Source organism: Erythranthe guttata, chromosome 5 (genome assembly GCF_056151865.1).
Source record: "Erythranthe guttata isolate IM_541 chromosome 5, IM_541, whole genome shotgun sequence".
NCBI lineage: Eukaryota > Viridiplantae > Streptophyta > Magnoliopsida > Lamiales > Phrymaceae > Erythranthe > Erythranthe guttata.
Genome location: NC_142537.1, coordinates 10,672,893 through 10,684,911, shown reverse-complemented (window position 1 = coordinate 10,684,911; position 12,019 = coordinate 10,672,893). Strand labels below are relative to the sequence as shown.

Here is a 12,019-nt window from a genome sequence, read left to right as displayed (position 1 = left end):
CTTATTAGTTCAACTAGTACCTTGACCCGTGCGTTGCGCGGTGGACTGTTTCCGAAATTAAATAAGAAAAAAATTAGTTTAAATAATTGACATGCAAAACGGAAATACGGAAGAGAATGTTATAATAAAAAATAAACTAATAACAAACAATATACGAACATAAATTGTTGTAAATACAAATATACTTGCAAGAACATAAATGAAACAACTTTGGGTGAAGAGATTGTCGTTCTTAATGCGTAGCAAAGTATAACATAACAACAACATCTTCAAAGCGTTGAATCCACCTTCACATGTTGTACAATAATTTAAAATGTGTTTATGATTCAAAAGTTAATTGTGCATAATAATTAATGTGAATAATATACAAAATTAGTTACCTAATATTTCGGAATACTTCTTTATAAACAACATTTGTTGTACTGTTGGAAGTATTTCCTTCTTTGTCAACTATAAGTATTTTCACACCATTTCGAGCGGTAACCCTCGAAACAGCAACATACAGTTGTCCATGAGAGAAAACGGGCTTCGGAAGATATAGACCAACACATTTCAGTGACTGCCCTTGACTTTTATTTATTGTCATAGCAAATGAAAGAGCAATAGTGAATTGTCGACGTTGAAAATGAAACGGAATCCTCTTGTCTGATGGGGTTAACGACAATCTTGGTATGAAGACTTTGTCTCCAATATTTGAACCTGATATAATCTCTGCTTCCAGAACTCGAGTTCCTAATCGAGTAATTAACAATCTTGTACCATTACACAAACCGCTTGTCTGGCCAATATTCCTCAACAACATAACAGGAACACCAATTTTCAACTTTAACTCATGGTTTGGAAGACCAGAAGATGTAATGGTATTCATAAACTGGTGTATATATGTCATTATGTACAGAGGAACTATCATTGGCAGTACATAGACTATCAAAACTAAGATACGTCCTTTCATCACCCGGAATCAAAGATAGCATGTAGTTGTTTACCATGTCAACAATTTCATTTGGAGACGCCAATATAGCTCTCTCTCGTAAATAATTAGAATCTTTGACATTGGCCATGAGGTTTGGATACGTAGATTCCGCAATAGAAGCTATATGATCACCTGATGATTGTATGAGTAGTTCTTCAGGAATCTCAATTTTTGTCAACCCATCATTAGCTCCACCAGCAACACCATCACCTATACTCAACACCCAATCTGAAAAATTCTTCACATCAGCGCAATCAAAATTGTTCGAACAAAGCCGCATATTTTTTGTCAATTTTAACACTTGACAGTCATACCACAAATATGAAGAATTTATGCTTGCAGACACAATTTCTTGTCTTGTACCTTTTGGAATGACAGGTAGGATTTGTCTAAAATCACCCCCGAAAACAACTGTTTTCCCACCAAATGGCTTGTTCTTACTATCATGAACAGAGTGCTTTAATATATCCATGAAACTCCTTATCTACGAACTCAAAGCAATGCTTGTGAGTCATTGGCGCTTCATCCCAAATGATCAACTTCGCCTTGATTATCAAATCAGCCAAAGGAGTGTCACACTTAATGTTGTAAGTTGATTCATCATCAACGTTGAAAGGAATTGCAAACCTAGAGTGTGCTGTTCTTCCACCTGAAATCAACAAAGCTGCTATCCCACTTGAAGCTACTGTCAACACTATTTCACCCTTTGGTCTTAATGTTGCCGAAAGTGTTCTCCAAATAAATATTTTACCAGTACCCCCGTAACCGTAAAGGAAAAATAAACCTCTACGTTTCTCATTTATACAAAACATAATATTATCATATATCATCCTTTGTTCGTCATTAAGACTTGAGAACAATGTAGCATGTTCGGTAGCTAATTCACTTTTGTCGTAATTCAGTTCATCATAGATAAGTTTGTTTTGAACTTGGGTGATAAGAGATATAGTTGGGAAAGATATTGTGGGAAAATCTGAGAGACTTCTATTACTATTTCGTAAAATAGTTTCTATTTCCGCAAGAGCAAAATTTTGCAAGTCATCTTCATCAAGTTGCAAATCTGTTATATATAAATCGGCGTTTTGCAATTAAATACATTTCAAGAACAATAATTTTTTTTTGTATAAACATATAATATATTAACAATAAATGAAATATTACCTTCACGCCGGAGTAACCTTCTTTGCCTACGTAAAATATCATCGCTTAAGTAACGCCACGTTTTTTCCCAAACAATTTATGGTCGTGCAATCTGACTCGACAACAATAATATTGAGAACATATGCCACAGGTACGTGCCAGATCCCCAACTACTTGCTTCTTCAATGCCGCCTATGTACTCTCTGTCATCATCTAACATACCAATTGCAAAGCAAATATCTCTAAATCTAGGGTAAACTACATTATCGACGGTTCTTAACTCAATATAAGAAGAAGGCCCTTTAGCCGTATTGATCAAGATTCTTAAATAATATAGCTCGCCACTCCCTGGAGGTACATAATGAACTCTTCCAACAGAAAATCCTTGTTTTCTTGGACGCCACGCATGCTCTTGTTGCTTCCAAACAAATTTTCTTAGAAATTGAGCATAAGTAAGGGACTCTGCCTCGCTATATATACTGTTTGCATGCATCCATGCGAGAAACTTGGATTGGTGTACATGTGGTCTTTCCATAACTGATTCAGTAGGGTCATCATCCCCAAAAATTACAATCTGTTCATGAGGCAGGTGAATAGGCAAACGTTCAACAGATGGTTCCCTGAAATGAATATCAAAGGAAAATAGTCTCCACACTGCTTCACACGACGATAAGTATCTACAATCAAAGTACGACTTCATTTCATCAAAATCTTCTGATCCAGTCTTGTCTGATCTGGTTTCATAAAAACTGGCAGTAATGCGATCATTACCTTTGTTGACATACTTGAAAAGATACTTAATTAACCTGGATTGGTTGCACCACTCAACATTAATATGGGCGTTGTACCTTTTTAAGAGATATGGATTGTAAGGCACAACAAATCTATTATCCACAACAAATTTTTCCTTTTTTGACCACATTTCCATTATCTCTTCTTCTGTAGAGTGGATAGCCATCTTCATCATTCGATGTTTGATCGTTACATTTTTTCGGAAAGTATTTTGTACATTTTCCATCTTCCATGCACGAAGATTTGGGATTAAATACACCACACGGACCATGGATCATAAGAGAACTAACACAACTATAAAATATTGGATCTTCATTTACATCGGGTATTTCAGAAGATATTATTTTGTCAATATCCTCTGGATTTGGATATTTATAATCGGGATGTAAAAAGATGAGTATATGAGCGTGTGTCAATCCTCGCTTTTGAAATTCAATTGTGTACATAACTGCATAAAAAATTGAGCATGTCATATTAGTAATACATGCTGATATTAAAATATTGGGGTAATATGCTATGAGTCCCTCAAACGAAACCTAATTTGAACTAAATGACAAGTTCAATTTTTTTTTTAATTAAATCTTTAATTTGAAATAATATATGAGCCACATCCCTAATATTTTTTAATCTCTATCTTGCCCTTATACCCTAAAGTATATAACCTACATATTCACGTTTCTCCAATTCAGATTTATTTCGTCTTTTGGTTTCTCTCACGTTTTCTCTCTCCCTTCCTCTATCACACGTTCTCTTCTCTTTTTCACTCTCGTTTTTTTCTCCATCTCTCTCTCATCTCTATATCTCCATACCTCTCTCTTGCTAATTAATTCAGTAATAGCCGAAAGCCAAGGGTTGTGGTGGAGGAGGAGGCGGCTGCGGGGGCTGTGGTGGAGGAGGCGGCGGCGCGGACTGTGGTGGTTGAGATGGCGGCGAGGTGTTGTGGGCGGCGGTGGGGGCTGGGGTGGAGGAGGCGGTGGTGACGGGCTGTGGTGGTTGAGATGGGGGCGAGGTGTTGTGGGCGGCGGCGGGGGCTGTGGTGGAGGAGGCGGCGGTGGCGGGCTGTGGTGGTTGAGATGGCGGCGAGGTGTTGTGGGCCGCGGCGGGCTGTGGTGGTAGAGATGGCGACCGGCTGTGGTGGTCGAGATGACGGCGGGGATGTGGTTATGGTGGAGATTTGATCTTGATCTTCAAGAGATTTTGCTTGATTTGGGTTCAAAATCGTAAATCTAGGTTTTCCCAAAGTTGGTTGGTTACGGTTGCGACGACTGCAGATGTTGGCTGCTAGGGTTTGACATTGACGGCTAGGGTTGGCGAGGGTTGTGTGTTGTTGGCGGCTAGGGTTTGGTAGTATACGTAGTAGACCATAGTCCACCGTAGTATACCATAGTCTACTATAGTATTACAACGAATAAAATATTAAAACGAAAAACGAAATCTGCTCCATATGAAAACGAAATCTGCTGAATAAAATATTAAAACGAAAAACGAAATATTAACAAAAACGAAAAAACAAGTTTTGTTTTGTAATTTTTAATAATATTGTAGATTTTTTTTAATACTAGTGTAAAAACGATAGTACACCATAGTATAACATAGTACACTATAGTATACCATAGTATTTTTGAAATTTGCTAAATTATTTAACAAAAACAAGAAAAAAATCGTAATTTTCAGAAAAATGTTATAAATAAGAAGAAAAAAAATGTTTATAATTATATAAAAAATGCGAGTGTAAATTGAAAAAATAAAAATGAGTGAAAGGGCATTTTTGGAATGAATTTAATGAAGGATGTGAAACAAATGTTTAGTTGAGCTTGTCATTTAGTTCTAATTAGTTTTGTCACTAGGGACCTATATGACCCCTAAAATATTTGTTTAATATAAACACAATGGAGTTTTCATAATTCAGCGTTAAAGTAACATTTTTGTTATAAAGTACTATTATATATATATATATATATATATATATATATATATATATATATATATATATATATATATATATATATATATATATATTAAATATAGTTATATAGTTATTATATAAAGCATAAAGTACTATTGTAAACAAATAATATTTGTACTGTGTTTAATTTTTAAAAATAGTCATATTATAATTAATATTATTTAAACATGTAAAAAATATAAGTTATTCCCTAAAAAAAATTTGATTAATTAAAAGTTTATTACTATCCAACTAATAAAATAATAACAATTATAATTAATTTCGACACAATTGAACATATCTAAGATTTTTCGAAACAATAAAAGATGTTCGTAATACCTGATTTCACTTTTCCGAAACTTTTCCATCCTTTATATCCTTGATCAGTTGATTGAGTTTCATTTTGAAAACCCGACAAATAATGTCTGGTCTATCTTCAGATTTCAATCCATGATCCTTTAGTATTCTTGTTATCTCTATCCAACATGGATTGCAGGTAAAAGTAACAAACAAATCAGGATATCCGACCCATCTGCATATAGCCTTTGCATCTTGGTAATTTTGGTCATATAGCGAGGTCCACCCGTGAATGTAGGAGGTATTATGACTCGTTTGCCCCTTTTCGAGCAGTCAGTTTCACCTCTCAATATTGCTTCCGCATAACCCTTGTACATTTCTGCTCTCAACTCTTTCTGATGTGTCCGAATGAATGCCAAACGTGCTATTTCTGTTGGGTTTCGGGCACGCATACGCAGCGGAAAACAAAAATTTAATGTGATTTAAACGACTTTAAAGCACACAAGCACATGCCCGACAAATTAAAATCAATTAATTGCGTACCTTTGCGCTTCCAGCGAAATTAAAAAACAACATACATGCTAAATGTTTAACCGAATTTAAAACAATTAACATGCTCGCGTTTAAACCAACTAACATGCTTGCAACGATTAAAACGATTACACATAATCACATAAAATCATACGAAAGCAAACATGTAAACATAGTTTAAACGTAAACGAATCGAATCAAGGGATTCGTGTGTTTACCTCTTGAAGCGTGAGGTAGGAGCGCTTAGCAAGTCGAGATTGCTACGGAAACCAATCCGTACAATCGGGGCAGCAGCGGTGCAGCAGCAGCAACGGCGAGACGGGCCGTGGCGGCGCGTGTAGCTCACGCGCGGTCTTCGGGCGGCGCGTGGGGTTGCGTGCGGCTTCGGCTCGTATGCTGCTCCTCGATTCTTCGATCTTCGATCTTCCTTCTCTCGGATTTCACCTCGTATACTTCGATCTACTAAACACGTGGCACTAGACACGTAATAGTTAGAAAAACGGAAGAAAAAGAGAAGGAAAGAAGCTACCAAGACAATCGGCCGATCAACGGCCGATTCCGGCGAAACGGCGGGGAGGACGGCGGTGGTGGCCGCGGGAGAGAGAGGCCGAGAGAGAGAGAGGTGGACGGCTAGGGTTAGGTTTTGTGTTGTTTCTTTGTGCAAGACCTATAAATCAAGTATTTATATGTCTTGCATAAAACCCTAGCGGGCTTAAGTTGGACCGGGCCCAACAGCTTAAGTCCGTTAGTACTTTTTCTTGCTCGTCTCTCTTAATTCAATGACCGAAAAATTGCAACGATTACATTTTCGGAATCATTATAATTTCCTCGTCATTACGAGTGCCATCTCTCATTTTCCAACTTTCCAAAAGTGGAAACCCTAGTTCAGTGCACTTTCTAAATTTGGAAACTTCCCGATTTAGAAAGTTCACTAATACGTTCGCCTATTCTTTTCCTTTTCTTATTCTCATTCATAATTCCAAATTACGAACGTTGGACTCCATCATATTGATTTCCAATCATGCAAAGATAAACTATTTTACCTCTAACCGTTTATTCAAAGATCTCATGTGCACGAGCAGTGTGACTCTCGATGGTTCAGGTGTAAGCTAGCCGTGGGCCCACAACCCTTTGTGGTCAAAACTCGTCCCTTAGAGTTACGATTAAGATGAAGCTCGTTTCACCTTAATCACCCAACGAATCAAGATTGGCGTCTAGCAACTACGCGTCATGATTCCCTAGATACAAATGAAGTGCCTGCAAGAACCTTCAGATATAGTTAACGTACAGTACGGTCCCTTCGATTCATATGTCCCGATCGAACTAGAGGCATTGGTTCGTCGAGACCTCTTTATATGTTCGATGACGGTGCGATCGTTCTAAGTGTTGTAATCGTCACGTGCATGACTTAGAGAATCGAATTCTCTAATCATCACTTAGTCAGCTCTGGCCAGAGACTTAGAATGATTACAAACTTTCAGAACACACAGGACATCCAAGACTATTCTAGCGATCGAATCCCCGACTACAATGCACAGACCTCCCACTAGATTTCGGACTGCACGAACACTGGCCCTTGGGATGGTCCTCGGTGGAACTCAGTGACAGGTCACGATACAGCTGGTCCTCTAGTGAAGTCACGGTGATGTCTAGGTCATAAGGACTAATGGTGTACAACTATACCATAGATATCTCTACTCGATTATTGGGAACCACTTAGAGATTTCTAGGGTGAGGGAGTTCAGTGAACTCGTCAACTTACGAGCACCCACTTATGCATGCCGATATCACAATACCGTTTACTGATGAGATGCAGTACACATACACTAAGTGCTAGTCTTCATGGGAAAGGCCGATATCCTCATTAGTGGCGTAACCCTTCGACTAGGAACACGTTTAACAGTTATAATACTTAAGTAAATATCTCACGATCCTAACGATCAATTACTAGTACTTGTAATAACTGTAAGGACTATATCTATGCTTGTGACAAAGGGACAAAGATATAGAATGCCAAGGTGTTTTATCATTAATACGAATAAAGGTTCGTTTATTACAATAATAAATACGAAAGACCACAGCCACATGTTGGCTTGTTGGTCACCTACTCTAACAATCTCCCACTTGACCTAAAGCCAACTACCCATAAATCGCAATCCCATCGACTCTCGATGTTTCTCATGGACCGATCTCGGTAAAGGCTTCGTGAAGGGGTCTGCAACGTTCTCTTCCGAGGTGACTCGTTCAACCTTAACTTCACCTCTATCAATGATCTCTCGGATCACGTGATACTTCCTCAGAATATGCTTCGACTTCTGATGAGATCGTGGCTCCTTAGCTTGCGCCACGGCTCCGGTGTTATCACAGTACAACAGTACTGGATCACTAGCATCAGGAATGACACCCAACTCTTGGATGAATTTACTTATCCAAGTCCCTTCTTTTGCAGCTTCGGACGCTGCAATGTATTCCGCTTCGTTAGTGGAATCGGCCGTCGTGCTTTGCTTGGAACTCTTCCAACACACGGCACCACCATTAAGCGTGAATATAAATCCAGAATTCGACTTCGAGTCGTCCAAATCCGATTGAAAACTAGAGTCAGTAAAACCCTCTAATTTCAACTCGGCACCCCCATAGACCAAAAATATATCCTTAGTTCTTCGCAAGTACTTGAGGATATCTTTCACGGCTTTCCAGTGAGCCGGGCCGGGAATAGACTGATATCTGCTTGTGACACTCACAGCATACGCAATATCGGGTCTCGTACATAGCATGCCATACATTATGTTTCCTATGGCAGAAGCATAGGGCGTCCTTTTCATCTCCTCGATTTCACTAGGTGTTTGCTGACACATAGATTTCGAGAGACGAACCCCATGGGACATTGGCAAGAATCCCTTCTTGGATTCTTCCATGCTAAACCGTTTCATAACGGTGTCTATGTACAGGCTTTGGGATAAGCCAAGCATCTTTCTCGCTCTATCTCTATAGATGCGTATTCCTAATACGTAAGATGCTTCTCCCAAATCCTTCATTGAGAAACGTGTGGACAACCATGCTTTCGTTTGTTGCAGCATTCCTACGTCATTCCCAATGAGTAGAATGTCATCAACGTAAAGCACTAAGAATATCACTGCCCTCCCACTAACCTTCTTGTATACACAAGGTTCCTCCGGATTCTTCTCAAAATCAAACTCTTTGATAGTTGAGTCGAACCTAATGTTCCAACTACGGGATGCTTGCTTCAATCCATAAATGGATCGCTGGAGCTTGCAAACCTTTTGCTCACTTCCAGAAGATATGAAGCCTTCCGGCTGCGCCATGTAAATTTCTTCCTCAATATCTCCATTAAGGAAGGCGGTCTTCACATCCATTTGCCATATCTCGTAGTCGTACCACGCAACTATGGCCAGCAAAATCCTAATGGACTTCAGCATCGCGACTGGCGAAAAGGTTTCCTCATAGTCAACACCTTGCCTTTGAGTGTATCCTTTTGCTACCAATCTAGCTTTATAGGTCGATACCTTTCCATCAACTCCAATTTTCTTCTTATAGATCCACTTGCAGCCTATAGGAACAATTCCTTTGGGTGGATCTACCAAGGTCCATACCTTGTTGGAGTACATGGAGTCCATTTCGGATTTCATGGCAGTTAGCCAATGTCCCATGTCCGCATCCGATACGGCCTCATTGTATGTTCTTGGATCTCGTCCAAGATCAACATGATCTTCATCATTTTCGAGGAGGAATAACCTATCCGGCATTTTCCGAACTCTTTCGGATCTACGTACCGTAGGTTCAGGAGGTATATCAGTGGTTTGTTGTATTGGTTCGATTATTTGTTCTTGCGTTTGAACTTCACTTTGTGGTTCTTGAACTACTTCAAGTTCTATCATGCTGCCCTTTCTATCGGATAGAAACTCCCTTTCCAAAAAGGTGGCATTTCTCGAAACAAACGTCTTTGCTTCTTTGACATAGTAGAACTCGTATCCCATCGAGTCTTCGGGATACCCCACAAAATAGCACAAGTCGGATTTACTATCCAACTTATCTCCCACTAATCGCTTCACATAAGCGGGACAACCCCATATCCTAATATGTTTGTAGTTGGGTTTCCGGGAATGCCAAAGTTCATAAGGTGTGGATTTAACTGCTTTGGTGTTAACTCTATTCAGCAAATACGTGGCAGTACGAAGTCCATGACCCCACAAGTATGCCGGTAAGTTTGTGAACCCCATCATTGATCGAACCATATCTAATAAAGTTCGATTCCGACGTTCGGAGACTCCATTAGGTTGAGGAGTTCCCGGTGGAGTCCATTGGGATTGTATCCCATTCTCTTTTAGATAGTCAATGAACTCGATGCTCAAGTATTCTCCACCACGATCGGATCGCAGCTTCTTGATACTTCGTCCGAGTTGCTTTTCCACTTCGTGTCTAAAATCTTTGAACCTTTCAAATGTTTCAGACTTGTACTTCATTAAGTACACATACCCATACCAAGAATAATCTTCGGTAAAGGTAGCGAAGTAGTTATATCCACCCTTCGCACTAACACTTAGTGGACCACATACGTCTGTATGGATCAAATCCAAAAGACCCTCGGCTCGTTCCATTTTCCCTTTGTAGGGTGACTTGGTCATTTTCCCTTTAAGGCAAGATTCACAAGTTTGTAGTGATTTCACGTCCTACAAGGAGAACAATCCTTCACTGACAAAATCGTTCATCCTTCTTAAAGAGACATGACCTAATCTAGCGTGCCAAAGTTGTGCGGGGTTTTGATCTATCTCCTTACGTTTTGCTGATATAACATTAATAGGTATTTAATTTGGATTTAGTTCATACAAGTTGTTTAATAGTCGTCCTTTGCAAATTAAATTCTCATTCTTTTGTATAATGCAAATCGAATTTCCAAAAACAAAAGTAAAACCTTCAATATCTAATACAGGAATAGAAATAAGGTTTCTAATGAGCGACGGAACAAATAAACAATCGTTCAAAACAATAGGAAAACTAGAATCCAAAACATTTAAGTAAATTGTGCCAATGGCTTCAGCAGCAACTCTTTCTCCATTCCCCATCCTTAGGTAGGTCTCACCCACTCTAAGTCTTCGACTTCTTGTCATTAGCTGCAAATCATTGCACAAATGTGAGCCACAGCCCGTATCCAATACCCAAGAAGAAGAGTTGACAGACAAATTTACGTCAATGAAATACGTACCCTTTTCAGAACCTTTCTGCTTTAGGTAAGCCTTGCAGTTGCGGCGCCAATGTCCTTTCTTTCCACAGTGATGGCAAGCATCATCAACTTGCTTGCCAACCTTTGCTTTGGGGCCTCCACTACCTTCACCCACTTCGAACTTGTTGTTTGGGAAAAGAACTCTTCTTTCCAGAAGTATCAGCAATGAGAACAGACTTCTCTTTCTTATTGGTGGACTCGAAGCTGACCAACATGTTCATTAACTCATCCAAGGGAGGATCTAGTTTGTTCATGTTGAAGTTCACTATGAACGATTCATAGGAACTAGGAAGGGACAACATGATCAAATCCAACGAGAGCTCGGCCGGGAAGGTGACATCAAGATTCACTAGCTTTTCAAGGAGAGTGATCATTTTGAGACAGTGCTCGTGGACCGAAGTCCCTTCGCGCAGTCTCGCTGTGATCAACTCCTTTGTAGCAGCGTACCTCGATGCCCTAATATTCTCACTATACATGCTATCGAGATGAGCCTTTATATCGAAAGCATGCATGTGAGACTCATATTTCCTCGCAAGCGCGGGCTCCATGGCGGCTATCATATAGCACCTAGCATGAGTGTCATCTTTCTTCCAAACTTCATAAGTTTCCTTTTCAGCATCAGTCGCTGTGGCAGGTATAGTGGCGGGAAGCCTCTCGTTCAAAACATAGAGACGCCCCTCAACAATTAACACAAGCTTAAGACTACGCAACCAATCTAGGTAATTAGGGCCATTGAGTTTATTGTCGAGGATTGACATTATGGGATTCTTAGACATGATTATCTGAGACATATAGAGAAGAGGATTATTAGAGATTCGCGTTAAATGATTGTTACAATTAAATGTTTGGACTTATGTTATTTAATTGTTCTCCCACTAATTTTATCGAGTTCCACTTCCCTCTAGTAGACAAACGAGAAAACTGATTTTTCTTAATGGGCTTTAGGTCCAATAGACAAATATAACCCGTAGTTAATCTAGCCCGATTATATTTGCCCAAAGGTAGATCACAATCAATCATATCCACAATATGACCCTAAATAAAATTTTCCTCACACTTGATAATGACCTAAGTTAATCTCGCGAATATCAAAATCGTCGTG

General features: G+C 39.3%; 1 pseudogene; it reads right to left on the bottom strand.

The window, feature by feature from the left end:
- Positions 1-376: 376 nt before the first annotated feature.
- On the bottom strand, positions 377-3,071 carry LOC148770596 (uncharacterized; annotated as a pseudogene).
- Positions 3,072-12,019: the final 8,948 nt, after the last annotated feature.